Source organism: Chelonia mydas, chromosome 13 (assembly GCF_015237465.2).
Source record: "Chelonia mydas isolate rCheMyd1 chromosome 13, rCheMyd1.pri.v2, whole genome shotgun sequence".
In the NCBI taxonomy this organism is placed as follows: Eukaryota; Metazoa; Chordata; order Testudines; family Cheloniidae; genus Chelonia; species Chelonia mydas.
The window spans coordinates 11936751-11958699 of NC_051253.2; positions in this window are offsets into that span (position 1 = coordinate 11936751).

Here is a 21949-nt window from a genome sequence, read left to right on the forward strand (position 1 = left end):
TTTAATTAAGATACATTATAGCTCAAAGATATCTCCTCATGGAATAGGGATTATAAATTCTAATTCTATAGTATGAGACAATATATTCATGTAATGTTTAAGAAAAGTTTTGTAAATGAGTTCCAGTAGTTCATGGATTGGGGACCCAATGTTATGGGGTTCCACAGGCTTCTGTATAGATTATTTAGGTTAATCTTTCTATCTACCCAATGGGACTCAGTGCTCAGTATAGAAGATACCATCAGAAATGCTTAGTTTTGCAGTTCTCAAACTGTGGATTTGTGTTTCCAGAGGTAACATGCTTGTTAACAGCAAAAATGCTTTTAAAATAAATAAATAATATATAGAGGTGAGAAATAACAGACCTTAACTCTATTGTCCCTCTGCAAATTTGTGTACACAGAGTCAATCCCATATCTCTCTCTAAAAGCGAATAGAACAGTGGTTCCCAAACTAGGGGCACCGCTTGTTCAGGGAAAGCCCCTGGCGGGCCAGGCCAGTTTGTTTACCTGCCGCATCTGCAGGTTCAGCCAATCATGGCTCCCGCTGTCCGCGGTTCGCCGCTCCAGGCCAATGGGGCTGCCGGAAGGGCAGCCAGCACATTCCTCGGCACGCACCGCTTCCTGCAGCTCCCCATTGGCCGAGAATGGTGAAACGTGGCCACTGGGAGCTGCATTCGGCCAAACCTGTGGACATGGCAGGTAAACAAACTGACCCGGCCTGCCAGGGCTTTCCCTGAACAAGCGGCACCCCTAGTTTGGGAACCATTGGAATAGAAGATTGTTGGGAGCGGAATAGATCTGGACAAGGAGAAGAAGACAGGAGATAAATGTGAGAAGCGAGGGACATATGCTTTTTAGTTAAAAAAGTTATGTTTGCTGTTGAAGAAAAAAATCCAGAATACTTAACGTTTTTGTTTTAGTTAAATAAAACAATTCAAATGTCTGTCTGGTGATGTTTTCCTCCTAATACAACATGGCAAGAAAATCCTCCAAATATTAATGATTAACCTGTTGAATTGGAGATAGTTCACCTCCAAATGACTTTGATAAATGAAATAACCAAACAATCACTCATTTTCTGATATAGCTGTTAAACTAATCTGAAAAGTTTTCAAAATAAATCACTGTTTAAAAATGTATAGTGTGTACCTTCTAAAAATGAAACCTACATCTATCTCTGAGTTGTGAAGAATATGTATTAAGATTATAACAACCAACAAGAATGCACTTTTTTGTAGAAAACCATGATTAAATCGAGTCTTCCTGATTAGTGACTTAAATCATGATTTAAATCAATTTGATTTAAATCAAATCCACCCTGATTTGAATAACCTGCATCTTTCTAAATCAGGAACTAAGGGAGGAGGAATACATTTCATTTTTCAAATTGTAATGAGTAACCAGCACTCCCAGGCAAATCAGTGGCTCGTTGTTGCCACTGTAGTGGATCACATTTGCAGGTTCATTTTTAATCATTTACTGCTGGGCTAACAGGGGTGGGAACATTATTGAAGTAGTAAAGACTAATGACTAGGGTACCAAGTTAGGAATCAGGAGTTCTGGGTTCCACTCCGAGCGCTGCCACTGACTTGCTGAGTGGTCTTGGGCAAGTAACTTGTGCTCTTTCTGCCTGAAGAACAATGGATCAGTGGTTATGGCACTAGCCTAGCATTTAGAATACTCTGCCACGGACCTCTCGTGTGACCCTGGGCAAGTAAGCTTAGCCTTTCTACATCTCAGTTCCCTATCTGTCAAATTGGGATAATAGCATTGTCTGACCTCACAGGGGTGTTGTGAGGGTATCTGTATTAAAAGATTATAAGATGCTCAGATACAATGTTAATGGGGGCCATGTTAATACCTAAGACAGAGAAGTTTACTCATGTGTGTGTGTATGGCAACCATATGCTAGGTTGCCAGTTCAAAACAATCCCAAGTCAGTATGTTTTGATTTTTTTTTTTAACCAGAAAGTCAACATTTTCTATGGAAAATGTTGATGAAAACAAAAAAAATTTCACTGAGATTTTCCACAGAGGAAAAAGCCCCACATATTCTGACCAGTGCTATTGTCAATGTTTTCTTATAATTTGGACATTCATTTTGGGAGGAAATTTAAAAAATATATAAAAAATCCAATTTTCAATTCAAAAACTCAAAAAATTCAGAATCTTGCGTGTTTTTCAATACAGTTCGGTTTTCATTTGGAAAGGCAAAATTCTAAAAATTTTGCTCAAAAATGGAAACTTTTTTGAGTGAAAACTGACCATTTTCATTACAAAATGGCCCTGTTTACAACCACTAAACCATGAAATTCCAGGAAGCAGAAGTTAGAGGGTTTTTGAAACTTCTAAAGAAAACACACAATTCAAGATTTTCAAGGATTTTAGATGTTTTTTCAGATTTTTCACACACATCCAGACTAACTGGTAAATGTTATCATTGGACTGAGTAAGGATCTGTGCAAATTCAAGATGCTTGTCAGTGCAATATAATCTGTTCTGTGGGATTGACTGGGGAGAGAAAGTACCTCATTTCAGCCCTCAAGTAAACTCCATCCTACAAAAACATGCTGTTTCCTCACATTTTCTATTGTAAATTAGACAGCTCTCAAAGGCAGAGCCATTAAATGAAGGTGTTAGAAAATGTGCTCTAGGATGAAGAAGTGAAGTCCTATGTCCCACTGAGCTTTCCTTATATTTGAATATAAACCCTTCTAGGGCTTGATCCAAAGCCTCGTGATGTCCTTTGAGAAACTCCCACTGATTCCAATGAGTTTTGGATCAGACTTTTTATAAGGTGCTAAGTTCCTTCAAAATACATTTACGTTGAAAGGAACTGAAGACACAAAGAACATCATAACAGGTGCTCAGCACCTCTCAGTGGAGCAGACCTATACGTGCCATATTTGGGCCTTGGCAGAAGACGGATGGTCCAGTTAGGGCACTAGCCTAGAACTTCGGAGGCCCAGATTTAACTCCCTGTTCTTCCAGGATATGTCTACACTGCAATTAGAGACCTGTGGCTAAACTAAACAGTAATCAGTCACCAGGGCCAGATGGTATTTAGCCAAAAGTTCTGAAGAAACTCAAATGTGAAATTGCAGGACTACTAACTGTAGTCTGTAATCTATCATTTAAATCAGCTTCGTACCAAATGACTGGAGGATAGCTAATGTGACACCAATTTTTAAAAAGGGCTCCAGATGTGACCCCAGCAAATACAGGCTGGTAAGCATGACTTCAATACTGGGCAAACTGGTTGAAACTATAGTAAAGAACAAAATTGTCAGACACATAGATGAACATAATTTGTTGGGGAAGAGTCAACATGGTTTTTGTAAAGGGAAATCATGCCTCACCAATCTACTAGAATTCTTTGATGGGGTCAACAAGCATGTGGACAAGGAGGACCCAGTGGATATAGTGTATTTAGCATTTCAGAAAGCCTTTGACAAGGTCTCTCGCCAAAGGCTCTTAAGCAAAGTAAGCAGTCATGGGATAAAAGGGAAGGTCCTCTCATGGACTGGTAACTGGTTAAAAGATAGGAAACAAAAGGAAGGAATAAATGGTCAGTTTTCAGAATGGAGAGAGGTAAATAGTGGTGTCCCCCAGGGGTCTGTACTGGGCCCAGTCATATTCAACATATTCATAAATGAGCTAGAAAAAGGGGTAAATAGTGAGGTGGCAAAATTTGCAGATGATACAAAACTACTCAAGATAGTTAAGTCCCAGGCAGACAGCAAAGAGCTACAAAAGGATCTCTCAAAACTGAGTGACTGGGCAACAAAATGGCAGATGAAATTCAAAATTGATAAATGCAAAGTAATGCACATTTGAAAACATAATCCCAACTTGACATATTAAATGATGGAATCTAAATTAACTGTTATCACTAAGAAAGAGATCTCGGAGTCATTGTGGATAGCTCTCTGAAAACATCCACTCAATGTGCAGCGGCAGTCAAAAAAGCGAAAAGAATGTTGGGAATCATTAAGAAAGGGATAGCTAATAAGACAGAAAATATCATATTGCCTCTATATAAATCCATGGTACACCCACATCTTGAATACTGCATGCAGATGTGGTCGCCCCATGTCAAAAAAGATACTGGAATTGGAAAAGGTGCAGAAAAGGGCAACAAAAATGATTAGGGGTATGGAACGGCTGCCATATGAGGAGAGATTAATAAGACTTGGGACTTTTCAGTTTGGAAAAGAGATGACTAAGGGGAGATATGATTGAGGTCTATAAAATCATGACTGGTGTGGAGAAAGTAATTAACGAAGTGTTATTTACTCCTTCTCATAACACAAGAACTAGGGGTCACCAAATGAAATTAATAGGCAGCAGGTTTAAAACAAACAAAATAAAGTATTTTTTCACACAACACACAGTCAACCTGTGGAACTCCTTGCCAGAGGATGTTGTGAAGGCATAGACTATAACAGAGTTTTAAAAAGAACTAGATAAGTTCATAGAAGATAGGTCCATCAATGGCTATTAGCCAGGATGGGCAAGGATGGTGTCCCTCGCCTCTGTTGCCAGAAGCTGGGAATGGGCAACAAGGAATGGATCACTTGGTGATTACCTGTTCTGGTCATTCCCTCTGGGGCACCTGGCATTGGCCATTGTCGGAAGACAGGATACTGGGCTAGATGGACCTTTGGTCTGACCCAGTATGGCCGTTCTTATGTTCTTATGTGGCTGGCCCATGCCAGCTGACACAGAGCTCAGACTAAGGAGCTAATCACTCTGACCTCACGGGGTCCCTGCACCTGAACATCTACACCATAGTTAAACAGCACCTTAGTCCGAGTCAGCTGGCATGGGCCAGTCACAGATCTTTAATTGCAGTGTAGACGTAGCCCCACAGACTTCCTTTGTGATCTTGGGGTAGTCAGAATAGCTTCAGAAGAGGATTAATTTAAACCACACAAAAAGCACTTAGTACAGAATAAGAATGTTTACACAGGTAGTTAGTGTGGTATAGGTATTGTGCTTTAAATTCACACCCTAGTTATTTTGCACTAGCTTCTCTATGAATTCCCTCTGTAGAAAAGCCCTAAGCCTCTCTGTGCCTCAGTTACCCATCTGTAAAATGGGGATAATAGCACTGTGCTATCTCACAAAGGTGTTGTGAGGATAAATACATTAGAGATTGTGAAGCGCTCAGATAGTACGGTAATGGGGTCATGTAAGTACAGTAGGTAGGGCAGTTGAAAGACAAGATTGACGAGAGAAGAAATTCTCCATAGTCAGAGGATTTCTTACTTAAATCCTTCTTATCTGCTGGTGCATAGTTTTGTAAAACTGACATTTTTCTCTATGAATCACCAATGGAAGGCGCATCTAATGTCACACACACACACACACACACACACACACACACTTACTATTGGAAAGAACATGACTCAGATGTACTCTTTTTCTGAATAGAGCCATAAGACAAAATGTTTTGTAGCATTCTGGCTAGGAGTGCCTGTTCTCCTCCCCCACTACCTCCCTTTATTTCCCTCTTCAGGAGGTTGTTTACTGCTACTGCTTCACTTCAGCGGTGGGTCATGGCTCTTATTATACAGTTATGATTATTTGAGAGCAAGTGCCACGCATCTGGTCAGGAATGCTTTAAGAACCTTAATTACTTTGTGGCTAGACATCAGGCTGTATTTCTAGAAGTAGCTTGTATTTCTGTACCACATTCATTTCCTACAGTGCCTGGTTCTGTGAGGGTTACTGAAAGCTTTCAGGTTCTCTGGTCCCCTGGAAATTCTCCCCAGACAAAACAAAAGGTGAACATTTGGAAAGGTTTTATTGTTTTCAGATGTTTGGCTAGTTTTAATCAAATAAGTGTCGTCAATGGGAGCATCTCTTATTTACACCCCGTGAAGATCTGGTATAAATAACTCTTTTTTATGAAGCTCTCTGATTATGTATATTAGTTTTCTACATTTCAGGTTCCTGAGGGATGAAATGTGCTATAGAAATTATTATTATTAACATAATGTAATTTCTGGTAATGGCCACAAACCTTGTTAATTTTTAATATTTTTAAAAAGAATTACAGGGGATCCAGTGGAGAGAGACAGTAAGTTATTTCCTTGAAGTTATGTCCCCTGCAATTTGATTTTTCTTGACAGCTTGTCCATCATGTGATATGCTTATTTAGAAAAATAAATAAGAAGGCTGCTTCCTCCCAGCCTGGCCCGAGGGCTCTGTAATTACATTTTAGCAACACTCACAAAAGTCTGTCAGCTTTTCCTTCGGAATTAGAAAAGCTTATGTAGTCATATCATATCATTATCATATGATAATATTCTTTCCATTCCACTAGCATCTCAGGAGGATGTTAAACAGCAGCTACTAAAGTCTGACTTTTTAAATCATCAGGTCTGGATAACTTGCATTCAAGAGTTTTAAAAGAGCTGGCTAAGAAGCTTGCTGGACCATTAATGTTGATTTTCAATAAGTCTTGGAACACAGGGGAAACTGGAGAAGTCTGGAAGGAAGCTAATGTTGTGCCAATATTAAATATTAAAAGGGTAAACATGGCCCGGGTAATCATAGGCCTGTCAGCCAGACATCGATCCTGGGCAAAATAATGGAGTGGCTGATATGGGACTTGATTAATCAAAGAATTAAAGTCCGATAATATAATTAGAGGCAATCAATATGGATTTATGAAAAATAGATCCTAGAAAACTAACTTGATGTTTTTTTTGCTGAGATTACAAGTTTGTTTTATAAAGATAATAGTTTTGATGTAATACACTTAGACTTCTGTAAGGTGTTTGACTTGGTATCACACAACATTTTGATTAAGAAGCTCTGACGATATGATATAAATATGGCACATATTAAATGGATTAAAACCAGCTAACTGATAATCTCAAAGCATAATTGTAAACAGAGAATCATCCTAGAGTGGGTATGTTTCTAGTCGGGTCCCATAAGGACCAGTTCTTGGCCCTACGCTATTTAACATTTTAATCCATGACCTGGGAGAAAACAAAATCATCACGTGTAAAGTTTTCAGATGATACAAAATTGGGGGAGTGGTAAATAATGAAGACAGGGGTAAGAGTGATCTGGATCGCTTGGTAAGCTGGACGCAAACAAACAACTTGTGTTTTAATAGGGCTAAATGTAAATCTATACACCTAGCAATAAAGAATGTACACCATAATGTATACTGGGAAGCTGTGATCCTGAAAAATATTTGGGAGTCATGGTGAACATAGCTTCCAGGCCAAAAGGACTAATGCAATCCTCGGATACATAAACATGGGAATAGAAAGTTATTTTACCTCTGTATTTGTCACTGATGCGACTGCTGCTGGAATATTCTGTCTAGTTCTGGTGCCAACATGTCAAGAAAGATGTTGATAAATTGGAGAGGGTTCAGAGGAGAACCATGATTAAAGAATTAGAAAATCTTCCTTATAGCAATAGACTCAAGGAGCTCAATCTATTTAGTTTATAAAAAAGAAAAAAAAAGAAGTTAAAGGGGTGAACATAAGAACAGCAATACTGGATCAGACCAGAGGTCCATCTAGCCCAGTATCCTGTCTTCCAGCAGTGGCCAATGTAAAATTCCAGGCAAATTAGTAAGCAAATCATTAGTGCATCTGTACTTGATGTGGAAATCTGATAAATCTGATAAATACATGTGCACATGCACATTACCCCATGGTGTGCACAAGTCACCCACTTGCATGTGCAAACAAGGCATATATTTATGCCCCTAATTTATCTGAAAATCTAGATTTTAATTTACAACCTGCTAGGCAGGTCTCTGTGATGCAGACGAACATGGTCTGTACAGGAGACAAGTGTAAAAAGCTCCTGGGCTGTACTGAATGGCCCAAATATCAGTGTGAAATCACACAGATTAATCAGGATAACTTTAAAAACTGACAGTTGAAATAAAGCATGGTGTGTGTCATTATCAAGGAAACATGGGATAGGCCTAATCACGTACTGATTTGAGCAAATGCAGCTTTGCTGCTAACTTAAATAACAGCAAGAACAGGACCAGGAAATGGAAAATAAGAACATTCCTAAAGGCAATATATTCTCCATCACTTCTGAGTTACCCAGGTTTGGAAGCTAGGAAGATCGCTGTCTCTGTAAAGAAAAGACTGTCCTGTGTTCTGGTTCTAAGGGAGTAATAACTGTTCACTTGCTTCTTAATTTTTAAATATGCTTATTGCAGTGGGGATAGTTTAAAGTGACAAATCTAAAAAATACTTTTCATCTGTTGCCTTCCCAATCTACCAACAGAACAATCTCACCCCGATTAACAAACTGCAGTGTTTAAACTAAAGACTAATGATCCTCCATTGGCCCCCACCTCCATTAGCAGCTGCAGAATCCCAACAGAAACCTAATTAACACATTGATTTGCTTAAAAGGAAAATAGTGATCTTTGGCTGCCCATTCCACCAGCTGTGAGCATGCCACCCGATCTCCAGTAATAAAATTGATTTCCTTCAAATAAAAACACTAAGCATCCATTACTTTCCCTCTCCTAGCTGCAGGGTCCCACTCTGAGTCCTCTTTTGCCAGAGTTCACAGGGACGTTTTATCTAAGAAGCTTAAAAACTAATATGCAATGTTTGTCTCCTGTTGACCCGCCGGTCCATCAAGCTGATTTCAACTGACTGCTAGTGCAGCACAGGAGGGGAATGCTCACTGAGGATGTTAGCAGCATGCTGGCTGTTAGAACTAGGTGAAGCATCTAGATGAACTCAGTAAAGGACAGGGACATGACAGACTTGATGGGATCCTGTACAGAATGATTGTGTCACCCACAAGAATCCTTTGACAATTAGACTTTGCATCTAGAGAGAACTAATTGTCGTAGGCTCTCCAAGTGCTCTAAAAATGCTACTCTTGCTAATGTCTGGAGGCCTGGAAGAAGCATATCAGCAATGGTAGTAGGGACAATAAATGGAGACTCTCCCTTGGGTCAAATGGTAGAGTGGCTGCTCTTGGGGATCCTAAAGTGACTGTGTTCCAGGATTCCTCCCGAGGGCAGGGGGCTAACGTACAGGAAGGGTTTTTAGTTGAGTGTACCTTGGTTGTGGACAGCTTGCTGCAACTCTAGGTGGTAAATGATTGAGAATGAAAGAATTTATTAGGATAAAAGAACCAACCTAAGCTGACCATTTGACTTGTAAGTAAGCTCTTTAGGGTACTCTACCTTTTATCTGTCAACAAAGCATCATGCACACCTCCAGGACTATACAAATAACAATCGTTCTAGTAATCTGACCGTGCTTTGAATGAACCATAAGGCCAAGAGTTTCAAAGGTGACTAGTAATATGGGGCACTTCGGTTTTTGGCTGCTGTCATAACCATACAGCTAAGGGTAGCCTAGAATTCCTCCTTACCTGTAAGGGGTTAAGAAGCTCAAATAACCTGGTTGGCACCTGACCAAAAGGACCAATGGGGAGAGAAGATACTTTCAAATCTGGGGCGGGGTGGGAGGAGGCTTTGTTTGGGCTCTTTGCTTGTGTGTTCTCTGGGAAAGCAGAGAAGCATCAGGTCAGAAAACTCCTTCTCCTAAAATCATCCTAAAATGAGTCTCAATATTGCAAAAAGAGTAAGTAAATAAGGCAAGGCGCATTAGATTATCTTTTGTTTTTAGCTTGTGAATTTTCCCTGTGCTAAGAGGGAGGTTTATCCCTGTTTTTTTGTAACTTTAAAGTTTTGCCTAGAGGGGAATCCTTTGTGTTTTGAATCTGATTGCCCTGTAAAGTTACCTTCTATTCTGATTTTACAGAGGTGCTTTTTACTTTTTTTTCTTTATAATAAAGTTCTGTTTTTTAAGAATCTGGTTCTTTAAGAATCTGGTTCTGGTTATTTGGTTGGTAGATTATTCTCAAGCCTCCCCAGGAAAGGGGGTGAACGAGCTTGGGGGGATATTTTAGGGAAACAGGAACTCCAAGTGGTCCTTCTCCTGAATCTTTGTCTACCGCACTTGGTGGTGGCAGCAGTACACATCCAAGGACAAGGAAAGATTTGTGACTTGGGGCAGTTTTTAACCTACGCTGGTAGAAATAAGCTTAGGGGGTCTTTCATGTGGGTCCCCACATCTGCACCCTAGAGTTCAGAGTGGAACTCTGGGGAGGAAACCCTGACAGCTGCCAAACATCAAAGACTTGAACTCTTTTTGAACATCAACTCCTTTTAAGGCGGGTCAAGTTGGGCACCCACAATCACTCTTCACTTCTGGAAATATTGGCCTCAGCACTTTCAGCTACTTATCTGGCCCAAACAGCTGCACTTTCTGCGGTTCCCCCATCATGATGAATGAATTTGTTTTCTGCACAGAAGTAAAATATCCAGTTCCTATGACCACCTATACCCCTGCATTTCACAGGCAGCCTACTGCATTTGAGACCTGCTATCCAACAGCTAACTCTAATACCCACAACACTCCTGCAGTAAAGCGCACAATAAAACCCACTATAAAATAATAACTAAGTGATAAAATTGCAAGTAGGAACAAATGAAAAAAATCACATGCACAGTACGAACCATGATAAAAGCCTAGCTATGAACCTGTCTAGTCGCACATACAAACTGTACCCTTGGGCATAGCCAACAAGCTGAAAGTAGAGTAGGAGTAGCGTAAGCGAAACCATATGATTGTGTGGTGTGTATTGACAATTCTGAGTCCGTGAAATAGAAATCCTCGGCTGGATTTTTCCTTTACTGTTCATATTAGATTCTCAGGTATTTTCCCACATTAGCAGTATTTGAGAAATGGAAGTAATTGTAACATACACAAATACTAGGGTATCCTACAGTAAGAATCCAAAGATACTATAACATCACTATTGTCAGCTGAATTTTTAAGGACCATTTCTGTAGGATACTGTAGTACTTTTTTATGAGAACATCCTAAATAGCAACAGGAGGGAGGTGAAAAAATGCGAGTGATGAGGCATAAAGTTCTCTCTCCTATAAATTTCACCTTAAATCAAGCTCTCTTCTTGCCTATCTTTGCTGACTGTCCAGTTAGAAATTAAAGTTCTCATTTCACTTTTCAAGCAGAGCTGATAATCCTGGCATTTTGGTCATGATTTCCTATGTCAATATGACAGGTTGAGGGAGAAATAGCAGAGGGCTGAAATCCTGGCCCTAATGAAGGCAATGAGAGTTTTGCCATTGTCCTCAATGGAGCCAGGATTTCATCCCATGTGTCCTGGTGTCTGAATGGGAATTTCTGTGCCTGCAAGGTGATTTGAATAACAGTGAGCACAAACATTTGTGGAAAGAGAGCACAAAAGGGCAGGATCAAATAAAAAAAATTGAATTTTCAAATTCAAACAAATATTTGCAGTCCATTTTTTAGCCACTATTCACGTGGCTCTACAGAATGGAAATATATAGAACAGTGTATATAAGCCCATTTTTCAATTAGAGAGCTCGGTCTATGTATTTGAATAGATTCACATTCTATAACTTAAAATCTAATCAGTCTTAGGTTCATGACTGAATACCAGCAATATGTGCTGTATTTCCAAAGGTTTGGAGTTAAAGACAAGGTGTTGAACAGTCCCCAGAGCAGAGGGGTAATTCTCAAGGAGAGTAAAATGAAGATAAAGCTGAAAATAATGTTGCACTTTTAGAAGATAGATAGCGGTGCCTAAAAAAACTGGGCAGGGATGCATATTTGTGCACTGAGGGTTTTTTTGTTTTTTTTTTTGAAAATCCAAACTGAATATTAAACAAGAACATAAGAATGGCCATACTGGGTAAGACCACTGGTCCATCTAGCCCAGTATCCTGTCTTCTGACAGTGGCCAGTGCCAGATGCTTCAGAAGGATTGAACAGAACAGGGCAATTTATCAAGTGATTCAACCCCCATTGTCCAATCCCAGCTTCTAGCAGTTAGAGGTTTAGGGACATCCAGAGCAGGGGTAGCGTCCCGAACCATGTTGGCAAATAGCCATTGCTGGACCTATCTTCCATGAACTTATCTAATGCTTTTTTTAACCCAGTTATACTTTTGGCCTTCATAACATCCCCTAGCAATGAGTTCCACAGGTTGACTGTGCATTTTATGAAGAAGTACTCCCTTATGTTTGTTTTAAACCTGCTGCCTATTTATTTCATTGAGTGACCCTGGTTCATGTGTTATGTGAAAGTAAATAACCATCTAAAGACTCTCAATCTAATCTACAGACGGAATGCATACCTAGAGCGCTGGATGGCTCATTGTTATAAATTGCTATAAGAGTATTGCCATTCTCAAAAGTTCAACAATCAGGAGTCAGATGCCAAAAAATCATGAGATTGGCCCCAAAACCATGAGCTTTTTTTTTTTTTTTTAAGATATTGCTTTTTTGCCGGTCTTTTCATTGTTGAACTCACCCCTGCTCTGGCCCCTCCCCGTGTATGAGTGAGAGAATAAGTGTTGCCAGCCCCTCTCTATTTAGAGAATATGGTGATTCTGCCCCCCCCACCCCCACATGAGCTCTCTCTGGCTTCCTGATTATGCAAAGCTTCCAGCTTCTTCCCAAGTCCCGACATTCACACTAATTAATTGTGTGTCGTCCCCACCCCCAACACCGCATCTGCCTGCCCTCTAGCCCAGCAATTTGTTATGCCCCCAACCACCAGAGCAGTTCTGTCCCGGCCCTAGTAGTTTATTTCCTTGATAAAAGAAGGGCTGGATGGTATATAGTTTGAAAACCTCTGACCTAATTAATACATCATAATTCACACTCACACCTAGACCTTACCTTGTTATTTTTTAGGGTTGGTGAGTTACAGATATAGGTAGTAAAGAACTTTACATTCACTCTTCCTTTTAGCTGAACAGGGTACAGAGGAATATGTCAGGAGAGAGAGTCTTAGACAAAAATGACTGTGGAAAGTATTTGTGATATTCGAAAAATAACCCTGTAACGACAGTGTTTCTGTGCAAAAACTTACAATGTATTGATCACTCATATGAGCTATAATGTTGAATTAACAAGAACATTGGTTTCACCTTTTACAAGAAACAACACTTCCCAGCCCCCTGACTTCTCTGCCCAAGACTGGGCAGCACTTCTCACCTATCCTACAATCCACTGCTCCAGACCCTCATCTCTTCCCTAGCTCTGGATCTCCCCTCCACTTCCTTCCCCACCCTTGCTCTGCCTCCCCCCTGCTCTGGCCCCACCTACCCCTTTCTCTTGCCCCCACATTCCTCTGTACCCCCTAAATCTACCTCCTGCTCCCCCTCACTCTTTCCAACCAACTTTCACAGTGTCTCTGCTGCTCTTCACAGTCCCTATGTCCTGTCTGGCAGCCATTTTGCCTGGGAGCCTGGTTTCAATCTCCCTGAAAACAATGGCAGGAAGCAGCCAACTTTAGGAAGGGCAGCTTCACTTCCACATGCAGATAGACTGTAGGAAAATGGAGGCCATCTTGCTGGCTTTGACCCTGCAGACAATAATAGGAGACGGTGATCATTTTGAATAAGGGAAAATTCATGAGTTGGAAGCCTCTCATCATATTGTGATGAGATAAGTTAAAAAAACCCCCAAATACCCCAGAATCACTGGAGTCACAATAAAATTGCAAGAGCTGGTATACTGAACTTGTGATTATCTCCACGTGCAAATAATAATTTATACGACTAGCCGGTCCATTATATGAACAAATGCTCAATTTGCAGGTGAAGTTTTATTAATTGCACATGCATTTTTCAACACTCAGAACTGCATGCCTGACCTTTTGAAAACAAGACTCTTAATGTCCCTTTATGAAAAATTCCTTCTTTTTCTTTCATCAAATTAGGCTAATATAAGTACTTCCTGCTTTTGTTTTTAAGGGTACAAATAGAGGCTATTGCAAACGACATCCTTAAAAACGAGTTACAAGTGTGATTGACTTTGAAATCACTTTAGTCTTCTAGTTTTTAAAGAGGTTTACTCTGATTAACTGACCTGAATGTTAACAGAACTGGAATTTTAATTTGTATTCAGACTGTAAGAAAATCATCTACTCAGATGAGACAGTGTTGTTTAATTAGGTCTAGTAGTTAACTCAGAAGAAAGTAAATGTACTGCCAGGGGTTTGGAAGACTGCTACAGACCCCTGGGATTTGGAGGAGTTTAGAGAAGCTTAAAAATAAGAAGTCAGTAGTTTTAGGAATTAGAAGTGAATACCTTTAGAAGATATTACCTAGAACCTCCAACTCTGTAGTCAGCACCTTTTCACTTTGTATCGCCCATCAGTTTTAATGAACTTGGTAAGAGCCTGATTTGGAATTCAAAATTTGGAACCCAATAAATAAATAATTTTAAAAGGTTCTATTTTTAGCATTTGCAAAGAGCAGCGTCAGATATTCTGATAAATCTGGTACCTCCAGGGTATTTGTCTGCCATGGGATTAATTTGTGTCTCATTTATGATGCGAATGAGCTGTGAAAATTATAAGTACTGTACACTCCGCAGACAACAGCCATTAATAGCAATGGAAGGATATTATCTTCACTATTAGAGGTTGAGTCTTTACAGTTCTCTCTGTGGTTCATGAAATAAATTATACATATTCTCGGAGATCCCCATGCCCACATAGTTTAATATACTGGTAAGACTTTACTTCTGTTTTTTCATTTAGGGGTTTTTTTTTGTTAGTTTATTTATTTTTATTTGAAAGAAACGCTGCAAATTACAGACTGACATACTTTTGATGCAATAACAAGGCAAGCGTAAAGCTATACAGAGTTGGCAAATGAGGCAGAAGAAAAAAATTATTTTTTAAAGTTATAAGATGTGAAAATTGATTCAAGAACACTAGCTGTTTTCAATTTTTTATTACCACTTATTTTAAGGACACCCATGTTCTCACAAACTGGAGTTTATATTCTGATATGAAAATATAATTAACACTTAAAATTGACACTTTTCATCCTGTGGAGTGGAAGTTTTATGGCCTGAAATACAGAGCAGCCTCATGTAAAATAATGCATTAATGGAAAAAAGAGAGATAATTTTAAATAAGGGCATGATCCTACATACGTTTGCATATGTGAGTAATTTCATTCACCTGAGTTGTCCCAAATGTACTCACCAAATAGCTCTGTATACCTTAGAAAGGAAGTATGGTTCAGTGGTTAGGGTGCTAGCCTGGGGCTCAGAACACCTGGGTTCAATTCACTGCTCTGGAACAGACTTTGTGTGTAACCTTGAGCCAAATCACTTGAAGTAAAACTTTCTAAAGCTCCTAAGTGTATGTCTACACTGGCAGCTTGCAGTGTATTATGCCACCATCATCCACAGTATAAGCCCTTACACCCACGTCTAGGTGTGAGTTGAAGACATGCTGATGTGCTTTTCTCCACACCTCGTCCCTCTCAGATTTTAGAAGGCATTTCAAGCCCCTTGGATCAAGTGCTGTAGCTACCTTTAGAAATCTCACATTGGTACTTTCTTTGCATTTTGTCAAGTCTTCAGTGAAAGTGTTCTTAAAATGAAGAATATGTGCTGGGTCATCATCCGAGACTGCTATAACATGAAATATATGGCAGAATGCGGGTAAAACAGAGCAAGGGACATACAATTCTCCCCAAGGAGTTCAGTCACAAATTTAATTAATGTATTATTTATTTAACGAGCATCATCAGCATGGAAGCATGTCTTCTGGAATGGTGGCCGAAGCATGAAGGGGCATATGAATGTTTAGCATATCTGGCATGTAAATACCTTGCAATGCCTGTTCTCATTTTTTGGTGACATCATAAATAAGAAGAGGTCAGCATTATCTCCTATAAATGTAAACAAACTTGTTTGTCTTAGCGATTGGCTGAACAAGAAGTAGGACTGAATGGACTTGAAGGCTCTGAAGTTTTACATTGTTTTGTTTCTGAGTGGAGTTATGAAACAAAAAAAAAATCTACATTTGTAAGTTGCGCTTTCACAACAAAGAGATTGCACTACAGTACTTGTATGAGGCGAATTGAAAAATACTATATCTTTTGTTTATCATTTTTACAGTGCAAATATTTGTAATCAAAAATAATATACACTTTGATTTCAATTACAACATAGAATACAACATATATGAAAATGTAGAAAACCATCCAAAATATTTAATACATTTCAATTGGTGTTCTATTGTTTAACAGTGCGATTAAAACTGCGATTAATCACGATTAATTTTTTTACTCGTGATTAATTTTTTTGAGTTAATTGCATGAGTTAACTGTGATTAATCAACAGCCCTAGTCATAAGATAACCTACTGTATAGAAAACTTTACCTGTATACGCCTAAGTGCTTCAGTAAACCAACCACTCTGCAGTGCAGTACTACTACCGGATTACTGAGTACCTGTCAACTATTTTATACTTGATTCATTTTATTGTATTCTAATTCTTTGAAAATTGGTATTCCATTGGTAAGTATAATTCTTAGTTAACTGGAATTTTTGATTAACCAGCACCCCCATTCCCCAAACATGCCGGATAACAAAGCTTTTACTGTAATAATTTTTTGGAACTGCAGTGACTGCTGCTCCAGGATCAGCTTTAAATTTAAGGTTTCAACCATTAAGATTCATGCTTTTGTACCGAGGTGCGTCTGTTCTACTGTGGACAAAGTCCCTAAAAGTATGGACTCATTCTCATCTGATAACACTGCCTCTTGGATTATTTCACTACTCTTGGTGACCTGCACGCTATTGCAAAATGTCCCATTTTGTGGCATCTCCTACATTCTGCCTCTTTTGCTGGACATTGTTGCCAGCTCTAGCTTGGTGTCTTGCCACATCTCCCACAGCTTTTCCAAGCTTCCCTCCTATTAAGGTTTCTTGGTCTCCCACTCTCTACTTGTGCACTGCTCTTATGTTGTCAATTCGGTCTGACTGCTCCTTTCACATTTGTGTCTTTTTCTCATTACTGTGTCAGTATTCTCTGATGCAGTCTCCCCTCTGCCACTAGCATGTCAGGTACACTGCTGATTCTTTATGGTTTCTTGCATTCTCACTTTCACTATAACTTTTGCTAGTGTGAGATTTGGGTATAACTGAAGCTGTGCTGATAAATTGGTGTCTCTTATACCAATAACTATCCTGTCTATTATTAGTTCTTCCTGTAACATTTCATAATGGCAATGTTCAGCAAGACTATGAATTATAATAATAAAGGTCTTCAGTTTTTCCTTTTTCTGGCACCTCCTATTAAATTTGGCCCTTTCCTATGTAATATTCTGTCTGCTTATGAAATGGGCACCAAATGCCTCTTTTACTTTCGTGTATTCCTGCCCTTCCTCATCAGTGAGGGGTAGGGCACCCAGGTTATCAGCTCCAGGATATCAGCATCAACATCACCCATGGAAAATATCAGGGCATTTACGAGGTATTCTTGTGCTTTCTCTGTTAAGCCAGAAGCCAACTGGAATTGCTCAAGTCTCTGGTTTCAGCAAGGCCAGATTGGATCTGAGTTGCCACAATCAAACTTCTCTAACAGAGCGACTTCTGCTATGGGCTCCATTGCTGTGCGAGACAGGGCTCCCCGCCTTCCTCCTGCATCTTTCACAGGTCTCTTCCCTGATTTTCCACTGTCCCCATTCACCACTCTGGAAGTCTCTTTCCTTTCCTTTACTCCTTCTTTAGAAAGAGCGCTTCACTCACTTCTGACACCAGGTAGTGTGAGGACATAAACACCAAAAGCCATGTTTTAAGCAGCAACTAGAGAACAAACTCCATAACTAGGAAGTCCCTACATTTATTAAGCTCCCCTCTGCAACAAATCCTGGTCCTCTCTAGTGGAGGACCAAGAAATCTATAACCCCTACACAGTGGGCGACATATAAGATGTACAGATGTAGATGGAGGTAAATAAGAGTGAATAATTCATAGCGAATCCTTCAATTGATTAATTTAATCTCATTTTCTATTCACATATTGTCCATGATCAGACTGATATTTCCTTACTTTTATTCTTTACTTGTAGATATTCACCAAATACATTCCATGAATAGTTATTGGTTGGCAAATCGTCAGTGAGAAGTTCATTATGAGCATTTGAGATTTTAAGTTTGAATTATCTCCATTAGTTTTCGTTGGACTGCCAGGTCACGTTGTATTGTTTCTTTCCCCAGATGGCTGAGAATTGGTCAAAGAAACAGGTTTCCGATGGAAATACCTGTGATTCACAGTTCCCCTTCCATGAATATTCTCAAACATTTGCTTAAAATGTCCTGCTTCCATGAAAGTCCATGCTAGGGAACTTGTTTGATAGAATGCAGGCCTGATCCAAAGCCTTTTGAAGTCAATGAAAAGACTTCCTGTGAGAAACAAGCACAAAAGGAGCCCAATCTACAGCTGTCAGTTATTTTATCTGAGCAAATATTCATGGAATTAATGTTGAAGAATTTCATCAGCTCAAGTCACAAGTGATATGGCTTTCTCTAAACTATGCAACAAATAACCTGCCTGGCAGGGTCTGAATTCTTTATAAGGAGGGGAGTGGGTTTATACAGCAACTCCTTATTCATTGCTGTAGTAATTTCACAAAGTTAATACATACAGTATTCTTAATAGAAAGAAAAGTGTGAAAAATAAATATGTTTTGTTGTTTGGAAAGATAACTGTAGGATCACTAAGAATGGATTTCATTGTTATTACATTGTAACATCATAAGATGGATTGTCGCAGATTCATAAATATAACATTAAAATAATTTTTAGGTTAAATTTAGTGTGATTGTACAATAGTTGCATTTTAATAACTCTGCATAAGTAGAAGGGGTAATGCATTTAGTTCACTGTGTTAGAAAAAAAACCTCATCTCTAACTTGCATGAAGAAGAAAATCATAACTCACAGCTCTTATGCAATAAGAAGGCAATAGGGTTAATTCACTGATGATTCACTGAGCCACCAACTCCACATAGGTCAGATAAAACTCTTAGGGTTAGACAGGGATTTGGATTACATGCCCGCACCAGGGAGTAAAGGGGATTGAGTATAACCCACACATCCCTGCCTGGGCTACCTGGATCAGCACCGGGATGAACTGGAGTCCGTATCTCCCTGTGCCTCAGTTCCCCATCTGTTAAAATGGGATACTAATATTTCCCTCCTTTCCTGGGGGTGCTGCAAGGATAATCTCAATAGTGACTGTGAGGCACTTTGATTCTATGGTTATGAGCACTAGTGAGAAGCCAGTGAAAATAAATAATGAAGCAGGTCCCCATGTAGCCAGTGGCTTATGGAAAGGCCAGGTAAATATTGAGCTGTAAACTCCCTACAAACATCTTTTTAGAGTTATTTCCTTTAGGTTGGATTGTTTATCATTAGGTTGCAAGTACAATATGTAACCATTTTTCCATGAGGGAAATAGTTCAAATAACATTATTTCCATAGACTGTCATAAAGCAATAACCCCAGTGAGACTGAGTGTCTTTCACTAACTCGCCCTTACCTTCCCATGGCAAGAGGAAAGACCTCTTCAGCAGCCCTCTTTGCCCATGATGTTGGATTGACCAAGGAACCCACCATGCTTTGGCAATGCAGTAATACTATTAGCCATGCTTGTCTCCCCACTCCTCTTATTGTCATGGGTCATCATCCCAGTTACCATCACTCAGGATTGCTTTTACACCTGCGTTGCCACTGGATATGAAGTGAGCTGTAGCTCACGAAAGCTTATGCTCAAATAAATTGGTTAGTCTCTAAGGTGCCACAAGTACTCCTTTTCTTTTTACTCCGTGACAGTATCTTGTGTTGTACCTTTTAGAGTTGCAACACAGGATGCTGTCCAGGGGGAATGGTAGTTAAGATGGCTTTACCTTTAAGCCACCTTTGCATGCTCCCAAGTACTGCTGTGAGAGAAACTTTGATGGACCCATAGTCCACCAGAATATGCAGTTCCAGAATTTTGTTTCAGAGGACAACAAAATTTCCCAGGGGGAAAAAAGTTCCAGAATGGTTGGAATGAACCATTTCAAAGTTTCGTTTGAAATGACTTTTCATTTTGAATTCTTTTATTTTGTATTAAAATTGTACATTGTAATGTAAAATAAAAAAGTCTAGATCAAAATGAAATGTTTTAATCGACCTGAAATGAACTTTATTTCAGAATTTTCCTTATGGAGATTTTTGAATGTTTCGATTTTTGTTACAATTGCAAACAAAGCCAAATTTTGACAACTGAAAATCCTTTGTGAAATGGAACTTCTATCCTCCACAGAGCTGTACTCCTGATTGTTGGCTGCTCTGGGGCCTGAAGCAGCCCACAAAGTAACTTTGACAGCCCTGGGGAGATTGGGGCAATCTGCACTGCTCAGAATTTCCAGAGCTCTGTGGACTGCAGCTCCACCTCATCTTTCCCCTTAACACATCCCTTCCACCTCCAGGCCCATGATTGGCATATGCTCTATGCCAGAGTTTGCATGAGAGTTCTCAGCAGACAGTGGGTGAATGTCTTCTTCAGTTCCTGCTCTAAGAGATTTCTTTCCTGGTTGAACTAGCCTTTTAGAGACCCTTTATGCCACTCCAGCCTCTCTTTTTTGGCATACAGGGGCCGGGCAAGGTGAGAATCTCACCAGTGGAACTAAACTTGTATAAAGTGGTTTGCACTGGTGTGATTTAATCCAGTTTGAAATCAAGGTAAACCAGACCGGTGCAAGATGCTTATTACACCAGTGCAGCCCATCAGCACTAGGGGATTGTACTGATGCACGTACATTCCTGTGCATAATAACCCAGGGGAGGCAAGTAGAAAAACATCCCCAACATCCAAGGAGGAGTGACATTCGTGCCAGTTTCAGTGGGCTGTCTCACAACAGGACCAGGCTGCAGAAGTTCGTTTAAGCCAGTGGTTTTCAACCTTTTTTCATTTGTGGACCCCTGAAAAATTTCAAATGGAGGTGTGGATGCCTTTGCAAATTTTAGACATAATCTGTGGAGCTCCCGGGATCTGAAGACCACAGGTTGAAAACCATTGATTTAAGATATCACCAGCCATCCCTGAGTGAAGTATCAGCTAAAAGAAAATCCAGCAAACTAACAGAAGCTGGGTGAGAGGAGGGGATTTGTTACCTAAAACAACAGTTATTCAGAGTGCAGAGGTAAGTCAGAGAAACGACGACTTTTTAAGAGTTCGTTTCAACTACATGAGCAAGCTGGAGAAGAAATTCCAGGTCAGGCTGGTTTCAGAGAAACACTGCCCAGACAGCAGAATACAGAGTGGCAAAACATTACCAATAAAACACAAGCCCTGTCTTCGGAACAAACTGCCACTGGCTAAACATGCCCAGAGTGAAGGACAGTAGAGAATTTAAGTGAGATGCCCTTGGCGCAGAGATATTTATGGTCTATTCCACAGACTCCACTGACCAAACTCTTCAGCATAAAACCAAGTGACTCCCTCCTCAGCCAATGGCACACCACGTTTGAACCATTACATCATCAGAACAAAATGTTATTGGCTTGTCTTATTCTGAGGACAGCACACACTTCCTTGCAGTTTTTCAAAGCTGCTGGCTCTTAGAAATTAACCCTTTGATGGGTGTTTCATTGAGCACAGCCTACCTTCTTTATGGTAAAGTTGGGGTTTTTTTCCATACAAGCCTGCATGGTTTTGTAAGCCACAGCTTGAAACTCTAAATAAACAGCTAGCTCTCTTCAGCTCAGATTATTTCTTAACCTTCACTAGAGAAAAATGAGCTATACGGGAGGTTTTTTTTTCATTCAGGAAAAAAACCCAACAACCTGCCAATGGTACTACAAAGAGTAGAATAGACTGAAGCAGAAACACTGCACATCCCGAAGGAAAATTACATAACAAATGTCTCAAGGCGGGGGAAAGTCTGCTGCAGTGTAATGAAGAGTTCCTCTAGCTGGTTCATTAGACTACCTAATGGCTATGAAAAGGGATGCTGCAGACACAGGTTAGCTTTGCCCTGTTTGTATTTGTATTGCTCTATTTCAGCTTGC